This window comes from Haplochromis burtoni, unplaced genomic scaffold, assembly GCF_018398535.1.
Source record: "Haplochromis burtoni strain Fernald_Lab_line unplaced genomic scaffold, NCSU_Asbu1 Contig_1136, whole genome shotgun sequence".
Lineage (NCBI taxonomy): Eukaryota > Metazoa > Chordata > Actinopteri > Cichliformes > Cichlidae > Haplochromis > Haplochromis burtoni.
Window position 1 is genome coordinate 32,170 of NW_024583497.1, and position 12,250 is coordinate 44,419.

Here is a 12,250-nt window from a genome sequence, read left to right on the forward strand (position 1 = left end):
AAAATATATATATATATATAGAGATTGACAGACCACGTGACTTTCGCGCATTGCATGCCGGGAACTCGTGGCAAAACAATCCAAGTACCTGCATCAAATGCAAGCATTTGCAGCACCGCAAAACGTTCATTCTTCGGTTCCAATAAATTCTTGCTTTTTCTTTGCCCCCCAAAAAGGTATGTACAAAACGAAGGAGAACAATGCCGGTCCGTACAAAGACAGACTTGATGAAAAGTCAAAGAAAAGATACGAGGAAAAAAATCAAACCAGTGAAAGGGTCAGACCCTTACGAGCACACAGAGGGACAAAATACGTTAGCGTGCTGCCCAACTTTCACCACGCTCATATTTATAATTATACGGTTCTTGGAGTGAGTGCATACACTCATGAAGTTTAGTAGTGTTGTTGTGTGCGTTTAGATGGGTTTGTGCAGTGGTCTAAGTTCGATATAGTGGTGTTGTTGTGGGTTTGTGGTCGGTGATGGTGTTGTTTGTTCTTTTTGGTTCTTATGGTGATGGGTGTTGGATGTTAAGATGGGTTGTAGTGTGTGCTGTTCTTGTAATGAGGGTGTTTGTGTTGGGTGGTAGTGGGTGCTGGAATATTAACTTGTTCCCATATGTACATCAACATGTTGCTACTGGAAGTCACCATAAATCAAATACTTACTAATAATATATTCATCCAACATTGAACTCTTTAACAGAAACAGAACACTATCACATACTGTGCCTTCATCATTTTGTATCACATGTTTGCAGAAATAGTCATACACACACTTTGAGCATGTTGCCCCTAATTTTACTTATGCCACCTCACCTCTCAGTGAAATAATAAGCTTGTTTCCCCTCATACAAACACACATGCACACACACACACACACACACACACGCACGCACGCACACAAATAATCGCATGTAACTGTGATTGGCTTTGGCAGCACAAGGCCATCCAGGGCTCTTAGATATAACTGCTTCTCTTTGATAAACATGAGAGCTCAGACACACTGCTGTCTGCAGCTGACTGAGAATCACACACCAACACACCCACCCACCCACACACACAAACACACACACACACTCCATCTGAAGCTATGTATACACACACACGCATCACGCCATTGTTCAGCCGTGATATGTAGAAGTTGAAGCCTGGAGATACATGTTACACGGCCGCTGTAGCCAGGAAATTATTTTCTCGGCACTTAGCGACTAATATTACAATAGTTGGAGGTTGAAGCCTGATTTGCACGCCCAGGATATTTTATATGTTGTAGATAAGCTTAAAAGGGTGAAGATGTTGCATATTGGGTCGTCAGCTGCTTGCACAAACGACGGACTCCTCGTAGCATGCATGTGGATTATGTATCAATTGATTATAAATTCAGTGAGGCAGAGAAATAAATTAATTGTTTTTAGAGTCGGGAGGTAAGAAGAGCGGACGGTTGCTCCATTTCGCGTTCTATTTAGCATCATGTTTTGAGTTTCAAAACATTTTTAAGTATCTGAACGATTCAACGATTAGTCAGACTCGAGAACTGGTAAACTTATGAACGACGGATGGCTTTAGCTTTCTACACGGCATCAAGGGGATTAAATGTGTTTAGTCGCGCATTGCACGCAGTCTATAGGTGCTTCCTTTCCGTTCTATTAGCAGCATTTTGTCAAAACAGTTTAGCTGAATTCAGACAGACTCGGTATTAAATGTGTTTAGGCATGATCTTTATGCTTTGTGTGGTTCCTCTATATGCATTTTTACATGTTTAAGCATCATATTACTTTCCCACAGCTAGCACTTATTAAATGAAACCTCTTCAATTAAATGCGTGTTGTGTTGCCTCATTAAACCAACACCTTGTTGTGTCGGGGAAAGATGATTTGCCTTTTTTTTTTAAATTTAAGTAAATTGTTTTTACGCTTTTCAATTATTATTATTATTTTTATTTCATTCTAGTTCTGTTTGTATAACCTTGCCTTCAATTTATGTCTGGCCTTTGTCTTGTTTATTTCATTGGAATTCGTATTACACACTTATTTCTTTGTCTGCAGGCCCTTTTTAACTTTACTGAAACCTGGTATAGAATTGAGTTTGTATTGCTTTGATGTTTTGTGGCGTTTTCGAGTTATCTTGTTCTGTGTTTGTGGGGTCTTCTTATTTACTGAAACCTGGTATAGAATTGAGTTTGTGATTGCTGGTGGTAGGTGTTTGTCTCTTATTTTGTGTTTTGCAAAGTTCTGCCTAAAATGCTGCACAGGCCTGACTAATGTTTTGTTACTATGTCCGAGTTAAGAAAAGCAATTTGATTTCTGACATTTGTGGCGTAACTTGACACATGATGTCCAAAATCAAACTGCTTTTCTTTTCTTAACTGATATCATGATGGCTCAAAAAACACATCTCCACAAGTCAAGGATTGAGGTATTCGTCTCGGTTTATCAATAAAAACATCCCTCCAAGTACCTGTTAAGTTAAACATAAATGTCCTAAATCTCAACATGCTCAGCAGATAAAACGCCTCGCTCTCTTTCCATCTGTATGTGTTTGAGCTGCGGCAGCTTCCAGCAGCTGAGCGGCTCTTCTCTTTATTACAGCTGACAGTTTGTTTATGTCTGGTTTGAAGCATTTATTTTTACAGCTGTGGACACGCCCGGTCATGTCATGTATTTTCTGATGTTTGAAGGCACTTTAGTTTTTACAGCATTTTTACAGCGTTCTCTCGGTCTGCCTCGGCTCATTGTCTGAGGCCCTTCGAGAAGTTCACCGTGTGAGACTCTGCTTCTGTCCAATGTTTAGTCACATTTAAATATAAACTAAGTATATATATTATTCAGAGGACCTCGGTTGCTGTTACAGCAGCGCAGCCAGTGAGCAGGGCTGGGAATCACTGCTGAATAATGGTACCAATAACACACGACCGTGCTATCCTGATTTTACGTAGCGCATTTCGATTGTTTATGGTTTGGAACTTTGACAGACTATGAAGCTAGAAGAGTTTCACTGCTACTGAAATTGCAAATGTTAACAAAACTTCAATCGGCAATTGGAGTGTTGACCATAAGGCACACCCAAAAGGATCTGAAAAAAAATGAAGTTAGAAATGTGAAAGAGAAAAAGAGAGATCGTATTAAATATTATTAATTTATTGAACTCTCAAGATTATTAACTGTCTGTTGCAAGTCTCAATCACAGCTAATTATCCACAAAATCCTCTTTCTTGAATTTTCTTATTCTCTAAAGTGAACTCTTAACTTGACAAGTTTTTCATCAGATCGATTATTTCCTAACACGTCAAGTTAAAGGGCAGCGACATCTAAATATAGGAGGAATTTGCAACAACACGAAATCCGCATTACCATTGCCCACACACGATGCCCAGCCGCAGCACAGCCTACCTAGAGATAGACTAACCTAGACTGGTCGTGACAAGTATTTTATATATGTTTTCTTGTCGCCAGACCGCCTATAAAATGCAGGTTGAGGAGATAATAAACGGATATTTAATATGTTTGCTGTACATGTATTTGTCTTGTTATTCTCACATCATATAAATATTTGTTCCTCTACAGATTGACTTTTGCTGACAAATGTATTTTGTTCAAACATATATAGAAATTCATTTTAAACGTTTTATAAGCAGTAAGGCAATAAACAAAAACACACAGAGCATCCTGAAATTTGAAAGCACTTCACTTGTTCCACAACTTGTCATGTTACAGCTTTATTCCAAAATGGATGAATTTATTTGTTAACATGCGAGTATGTACAACCTTTGCATCAGCACTAAAAATTGAGCTCACGTGAATCCTGTTTTGGTGCATCTCTTGATTGTTCGTCAAATCTTTCCCAGCTTGATTAGAATCCACCTGTGGAAAATTTATTTGATTGGTGATGATTTTATATAAGTTATTATGATTTGATTATTATCGTATACTTGACAGACCATAACCAAGCCAAGAGGTCAAATGAATAGTTTATGTAGACTTCTGAGACACAATTTCATGTAAACAAAAATCTGGGGAAGGGTACAGAACAATTTCTGCAGCACTGGAGGTCCCAGTGAGCACAGAAGTTGCCATCATCATTAAATGGAAGAAGTCTGGAAGGAATCTCTGCCAAACCAATGTGAGCGATGGTAGAAGCTGAGCTGAGGGTAGAAGTTGCCCAAGGGGAAAACAGCATATGCATCAAAATAAACTATTTCCAGCAGTGCAATATGAGTCCTAAGCATCCCAGAAAACGACACAGAAAGTCATAAAGTCAAACATAACTTTTAAAAAACGAGTATAGGCCCTGAGGTAAAAAAACTACATTTCCGCGAAAATGACGTCACTTCCGGTTTCGGGCAGGTAATGGCGGACATGCAAAAGTTCGTCGCTGACGTCTATTCCAACGTAGGAAGTGTTATGAACAGCTGATCGGATCGGCAAAGCGTGTTTCTGGAATATTATGTTTTTGTGTGCTGCTTTTATGAGTTTGCAGCATTTGGTGTATGCCGGGGAAGCATTTGAGGTAGGAACGGATGACTAACAATGCACCTTCATCTCATTCTCCACAATGGTCGTGCCAATGCTGCATTTTCCCACTGCATCTGAGGAAGCAGAGTATGAACACATCATTCACACTGTGCAGCAAGCCTCTCGGGAGTGTTATATGAGCGATCAAACTGTAGTAAAACAGGATTAAATGCTTAACAAAAACTCATCGGATTTAACATTGAAAGGTAATCTGATGGTAGCTTACTGTTGCTGAGCTACGGATTCAAAATAGTTACAAACATGAGTCCGCTCCAGTGCACTGGTAACCAAGATATCTTATTAAAACTGCAAAAGAAAAATGCATATCCCATCTAAATCAAAGTACTGAGCACACTGCTTTCATCTGAACATGATATTCTAGACAGCGCGCACTGGAAATAAATACGCTCCGGATCACTTAATCAAACTACCAATGAGAAATTGTTCACCCAGTAAAATTGACAGATAAAAGTGTATTACAACGTGTCATAGAGTCGATTGGCTCAAGAGTTGGGAGTTCGCCTTGTAATCGGAAGGTTGCCGGTTCGAGCCCCAGCTTGGACAGTCTCGGTCGTTGTGTCCTTGGGCGAGACACTTCACCCGTTGCCTACTGGTGGTGGTCAGAGGGCCCGGTGGCGCCAGTGTCCGGCAGCCTCGCCTCTGTCAGTGCGCCCCAGGGTGGCTGTGGCTACAATGTAGCTTGCCATCACCAGTGTGTGGATGACTGGATATGTAAAGCGCTTTGTGTGAGACAACTAATGCACATGTCTCATCAAACATGATAAATATGGGTAAATATTAATTTAAATGCCATATAGAAAGACAGATTACTCACCACAGTGCAGTGTCTAAACTGAAGTCACTCTGCAGGAAAATGAGGAGACAGGATCAAAAACAGGTAGCAGAAAAATGAATTGTTACATCTTTGTGTTAACAAAGTGAGAAAAGACACTAAAGTCAAAATAAACATCTTGGTGTAACCTGTGGAGGATGGAGGTCCAACAAGAAGTGAGCAGCCTACTATTGTGAATGTGAGAAAAATAACATTTCCTAATTTTTTTTATTTTGATACAGCCACATTTACAGTTCATCTGTTTTCAGTAACAATGTTTTCAGCATATCATAATTTGATTTCGTGAGTGACAGCTTAATACATGTATCACAGCCCCACCTTACCGTTCAAACAAAGGTATATTGATTTGACTCTTATCGTCAACCATGGCCTATAAGCTATTTGAAGCATTAAAGCCACTTATGTCCGTGTATTTCGCAAGAAGTCGTCGGAGAGTCCATTCCAGTATTCGTTAGTGAGTTCATGGCCTACTCGAAGGAGTTAACACAGCTGCCATGTCATTCACAAAGATACTTACTATGTGTTGTCTTATCTGTGTCCTAGTGGAAGTGATCTCGCGGGTCTCGGATTCAGACGTTTCCCTTGAACAAGTCGTCTCAGCTCGGTAGCCAGCATGTAGTCCTTCTTTTGCCTAGCGATATGACTGGCCAATGAGAACTTTCCACGTGGAGCCCATTCCAGTGTTGAGCTGAGTCCACAGATTGATAGGACGTTTCTACTGGCATGCAAATGTTAAAACAGCATCTGTACTGTCGTTCCTCTTTCTGTTGGTCCAGTGACGTGTTCAGACTTGAGTCGCTTTAATCATAGTTCAGCTCGTAGCCGAAAGCTTGACATCTGGCTCGTTGTGTTGGAAGACTTACCGTTGCCAGAGTGGCAGTTCAGCAGTCGTCGTCAGTGCCCAGTGGCTGTAGGTCAAGAGATTCTGACCAGTGTTTGATATAGTAAGTGTTGAATGGCGTGATATGGCTGTGTAAACGTCCTTTGCGGTACCTTAGGACTAATAAAAGCGACAGATTAGTTTTAATTACAGTGTCACTTCTATCTCTCCTTATAAAGCCTGAATTCCACCTGAGTGAGGTCACCTTGCTACTTAAAATGATTCTGGGGACATGTGAAATTAAAAGTTCATAAAGTGTTAGGACACAAGACCTTTAAATGTGCATTGTGCAGTAACTTTGTTATTTTGTTACTGTGGATCATCACAAAGTCAACCTTCTGCACAGCCGTATTCTTTTTGTATGTGTGATATTGTTTTCTGCAGACACCGATAAACAGAAACCAAAGAAATATTTTTCCTTCATAATCTAAGTCAAGTAAACTGACCTTTTAAACTGTAGTTTACAGTGTGGACTCTCCAGGTAATAATACAGTTGTTTCATCCCTGCGCCCTCCAGGTTGCATCCTATTAGATCCAGACGTTTCAGATAGGGGGGGTTGGACTTCAGAGCACTGAGCAGAGCAGCACAGCTGTTCTCTGACAAAGTGACGTTCTCAAAGCTGAATAACAATCATGTGAGTTACAAAGTGTTCATTTATACAAAAGTTGGACCATGGGCAACTCACTGTGGTATTGTCAAACTTCTGTTAGTAACACCCTTACCAAAAAACTGCGTTCATTCCTCAAAGTCAAACTCTCCCATTTTAAACAGTTCAAACTCCAACTATATTGTGCGACTGTGACATGATTTAGTGTTTACTGCTTCAGATCTCTATCAATAACTGGGAGAAGTCCACACACTCCATAGAAACAGCATGGCACAACATAGAAGAGCTCCTCGTGCTATTGTCAAGGCTCACATTTTGGAACAGAGAAATAGATGGTTTGGAGAAAGAGAGAGTAAAAAATATAAAAACAAAAATCGTCATGCATCATATTTCCCACTGGTTCGAAAATAAAAACTCCATCATGTTGAACGGATGGCAGGTGTTTTGGCTGAGCTTACAAGAGAACCCAACCTATAACCAAAACTAACATAACCATTTCAACTAGAGTTGTGGTTCCATTGTATTAAACTCTTGTAGATATTAAGAAGTTCATGCAGTCACAGGCAGGTGGGTTTCCACTGGCTGTGAAGAGACAATCACCCCACCCCAAAGTAGACAGTGTACCTGATTTTCACCTAGTTCATACAATGTTGTCTTTGACAAGTGGGGATGGTGTTCTTTTGGGAGTTGTGAAATTGCCATCTCTCTTGTCTTTATGACCAAGAGTATGAAAACTGTAATACAGCTGTATCATGCTAGCTCGAATAACTGGATTCTTTTTTCTGTATCTTCTTTGTCTATTCATAGTAAACCACTGACTAACAACAGCAAGACCAGTAAATTTTCTGTCTTCATTTTGTCCAGAATGCATGAGCATTAGTGCAAAAGTTTGTATCCCTTTTGATTGTGCTTCCTTCTACTTCGCGAGTTAAGGCCGATTCCTCAATGTGTAGATAACCCCAGCACAAGACTGAAATGTCACAAGCTATCCGTTGGAGAATTGAGACATACCAGTCAAGGGTAAGCCAATCAGCAGAATGTATACACCTAGGAATTTGAGGTGCGTGATCCTCGGATGAATCTACTTTAAACTTTCACCTCCTCCAGTTAGCATCTACACCATCATACACCTGGCCAGAACACACGGTGATCACTCTTATTGATTATCAAACAATGTTTCTCTGAGAGTTTCCACAGTGCTAAAAAGCTTTGTACCTTTTTGAATAGTAAGAGTACCTTTATGCAACATGTGACAGCCGTTACTGTCGAAACTTTAAAAAACTATTTTATTAGAAGTATACGTGTTACCTTTTATCCTAACACGAATGCCACAAGTTACACAGTTCTTCTGCAGTACTCTTCTGGCGACACGCAATAGCTCTTTGATGCCTTGAGGAGGCATAAGGTTCTTAGCCCAGATTTTGCCACGAGAATCTGCATTACGTGCAGGAAGCCACTGATTATTGACAAGAGGGAGAGATTTTAAGAAAGCATTAGCAGCGCTAGTCTTGGCCAATCTAGTCAAGATTTGCGATCAGCGATGCTTATCCCTGTATACATTCACGTGAACATTTTTACGTATTTTGGAAGATAAGACATTTGGATTTTCCAGTGACTGTGACAGTTTTTGTTTTGGTTGTTAGAATTTGCAAGATGAGGTAATGAGTAATTTTGGAAAAACCTGGTGCACTTTGATTTTTCCTCACTATTGACATACATCATAAGTGATAATAATATAATAATTAAGTCAATAACTATGTACATAATAATATAGTAATAATATCCTAATAATCAATTGAGTATAAAATGCTAAAAGCTATCTGTTCTTTCGATAAAACCAGATTCGCAACTAAAGAAAAAACCTTGTGGATTTGAATTCTAAAAGCGCATAAATATTTAAGCGTGAGTCCACACATAAATTTTGAGACAGAGGCTTCTAAGAAAATAAATTAAGAAAGACCGCGTGGCTTGACTTGGTTTTAAAAAACATTCACCAATGTACTATTAACTCACGTTACATCCAACTAAAGAAAAATACCTGGTTGAACAAAGGTAACTTTTAAGTCAACGAGTGCTCTAAATAATTATGGGCTTGACTGTTTATACACATACATTCATTATACAGTCTCCAAAATCACCTACTAAAATCCAAGTCTTGGTGTGGTGAAGCCAAGGTACCATATTAAATATGTATATAAATATGTTGGATTGGTGCATCCCTGTCCTCCATCCTACATTACTGGAGTTGGATTACATATTAGTGAAATAACTTTATAAATAACAACAGATTCAGTTTCAGTTAACTGACCTGAGTGTCTCCAGTCTACAGTTTGGATGCCCCAGACAAGCAAAAAGTTCATCTGCTGGCTCCAGCACAGTGACTGAAATCAGGTGCAGCTCTCTCAGATGGGAGCGGTCTGACGTCAGAGCTGAGGCCACAGCTCCACCCCGTTGCCCATAAATATAAACATCAGGAAGTCTGTGTTGACACATAATTGCAAATATAATATAATAATAAAAACATGTTATTCTGAAGAAAAAACATTTTTTCCTTTTCTGAAGGAAAGTGCAAGAGTTTATCATTTCTGTGGTTGTCATTTTGTTGTTTGTTGTTTCTTTTTACTTACTAGTAAAGCGCTATATAAATACAGGCCATTTACCATAATTTCCAGTTTTTAACATTTCTTCCTGTACTAAACATGGTGACAACATTCAAGAAAAGTCTGAAACTATTTATTAATTAAGTCTGTTTTTTCCTGTCCTATCAACACAATTTATAAACTGGTTAATAGTTTGAATACCCCACTTTCAATGGAGATGCAATGAAGGTGTGTCTTGCTGCTATGTCATCTTAAATCCTAAATATGATTTGGAAGTGCTGCTGTGTCTGTTAACGCCACAGTGCTAAAATGAAAAGTTGGACTCAGGATCATTTTACATTATACTCAAAATAGGATATCTCAGGAATCTTGTAGTAAGAAAACTTTATCTCTCTCTCGCTCTTCTCTAGTAGAACACTATGCACCTTTGATGATGTTATGTTGAATTTGTGAAGTGGTGTTGTTCAACATGGACAGTGAAAAGGGAAGGAAAGAAAAACATGATTACATTTTATTGATTATTTAACTGTCTGTTGCAATCCAGCATCAACCTCTGAGATTTAAAGTAGACTTTAACTGAAGTTCAGCATTATTTCACAGAGTCGAGCTGCAACACAGAGATAACCATAAAATGCAGGTTGAGGAGATAATAAACGGATATTTAATATGTTTGCTGTACATGTATTTGTCTTGTTATTCTCACATCATATAAATATTTGTTCCTCTACAGATTGACTTTTGCTGACAAATGTATTTTGTTCAAACATATATAGAAATTCATTTTAAACGTTTTATAAGCAGTAAGGCAATAAACAAAAACACACAGAGCATCCTGAAATTTGAAAGCACTTCACTTGTTCCACAACTTGTCATGTTACAGCCTTATTCCAAAATGGATGAATTTATTTGTTAACAGGCGAGTATGTACAACCTTTGCATCAGCACTAAAAATTGAGCTCACGTGAATCCTGTTTTGGTGCATCTCTTGATTGTTCGTCAAATCTTTCCCAGCTTGATTAGAATCCACCTGTGGAAAATTTATTTGATTGGTGATGATTTTATATAAGTTATTATGATTTGATTATTATCGTATACTTGACAGACCATAACCAAGCCAAGAGGTCAAATGAATAGTTTATGTAGACTTCTGAGACACGCTGCTGCTGTGTTGAGATTCACGAGTCCGGAGCGGAATTAAAATCATGACATTCATTTCAGGTCATCGTGTGTTTTGTGAGCAAATGCTTTTGCATATTCGTAGTGTTTCCTCCCTTAAATGAAATATCTACTTTGCAAGCATTGCAAGTTGCCCTGTTGCCATCCATTCTCGTAAAGCATAACCAAACTTTTGAGCGTTTGAGCCGCTTAGGTGCCAAGTTTCCTGCCAGGTAAATGACGCTCCGCAACGTGGTGACGTCATTTGGAGTCGATAAGTGAATTGTTTGCAAAAATGGCAAAGAATTCCAAGGAATTGAAACAATGAGAACCGGTTGTCAACAAGAACCGGTTTTCAATACCCATCCCTACATCTTGGTAGACTGTCAGCTGCAATCCAACTTTAATTCCTGTATGTATGAAGACAACAACAGCAGCCATGTTGATATAAACTCAAACATACAATCACAACAAGCTTCTGACTGATCTGTTTGACTGAATTTTTCTCTCTGTCACAGTTCTCCTCGCACATTATCACTGAGGAGACTAGGAAAAATGGGATTTTATTGTATTTTTTTAATTGCGTGGAGTCACTCCAACACTATTCTGATATTGACCTCAGAGCCTCCACCATGCAGTCTGGACTCTTCACAAAATAAAACAGCTGCTTCCCATCTGATTACCTAAAACTGTTATATATTTATTTATTAATCAATCACGTCTCATGTTAGATCAAGCTAGCTCAAAATGTGTGTGAACAATCCTGTTGCTAGGCAATCTGGTGGCCATTAATGTATTATTATTGCTATTATAAGCCACCATCATGGCACTGAAAACTGACTTTCAGCCCCATACACCTTGCTAACTTATTAATTGATGCAGGCAATTCTGCACATTTGTCTGCAGACAAATGGCCCAATATTCACTGTACTGAATCACTTGACTGATTTACTTTCTATTGTTGAAAATAAATCAATGTGACAACATTTAGTGTTATCCCACTACTTTCACATTTGGCCACAGTGGCTGCTTCAGCTGAAATATAGATATATAAAAATGAAATCATCCAAATAATTTTCTGTTAAAAAAACAACAACAACAACAACAAAAAAGACATACAAAGCATTTTCTGTGTTTGAAATATCTCAACAACATGTGTGACAAAATTAATTGACATGTTTCCAATAAATAACTGGAACTGTTTACTACGAACAATGAGAATCTTTTAGTAACAACGTCATGTTTATCTACGTTCTAAGTACCGACTGTACTTCTTCAACAAATATCTGTATTTTCCAAATATTGCAAAATTACAAAACTGGATTCACATTCAACACAGTATATGTGACACACCATTCTCTGAGCTGTAATATGACACAGCACTGAAAAACACACTATTGGATCGCTAATGAAACACCACAATCAAGATAACATTCAACAGTAACATTACAGTAGGGAAATTATTAAAACATCTCACAGTAAAACAACAACAACAACGACCTGCACAAGCAAAGTCTGCTTTTAGTTCCAGGACTATCTAGATGGCAGCTATTGTACCTCAAACGTATTCTTTAACTTAGGAGAGTATCTGTAGGTTTAAAATAAGAGCTCATTATTCCAAATAATGTAGCAGAACTTATTCC

At 38.6% G+C, this 12,250-nt stretch overlaps 1 long non-coding RNA gene across 1 annotated transcript; it reads right to left on the reverse strand.

Moving 5' to 3' along the window:
• Positions 1–5,186: 5,186 nt before the first annotated feature.
• LOC121813099 lies at positions 5,187–9,468 on the reverse strand. Its single transcript, XR_006053512.1, has 4 exons — positions 9,161–9,468; positions 6,691–6,864; positions 5,347–5,375; positions 5,187–5,235 (listed from the first exon to the last, which is right to left on the reverse strand). It is a non-coding gene; the product is annotated as an uncharacterized LOC121813099 (long non-coding RNA).
• Positions 9,469–12,250: the final 2,782 nt, after the last annotated feature.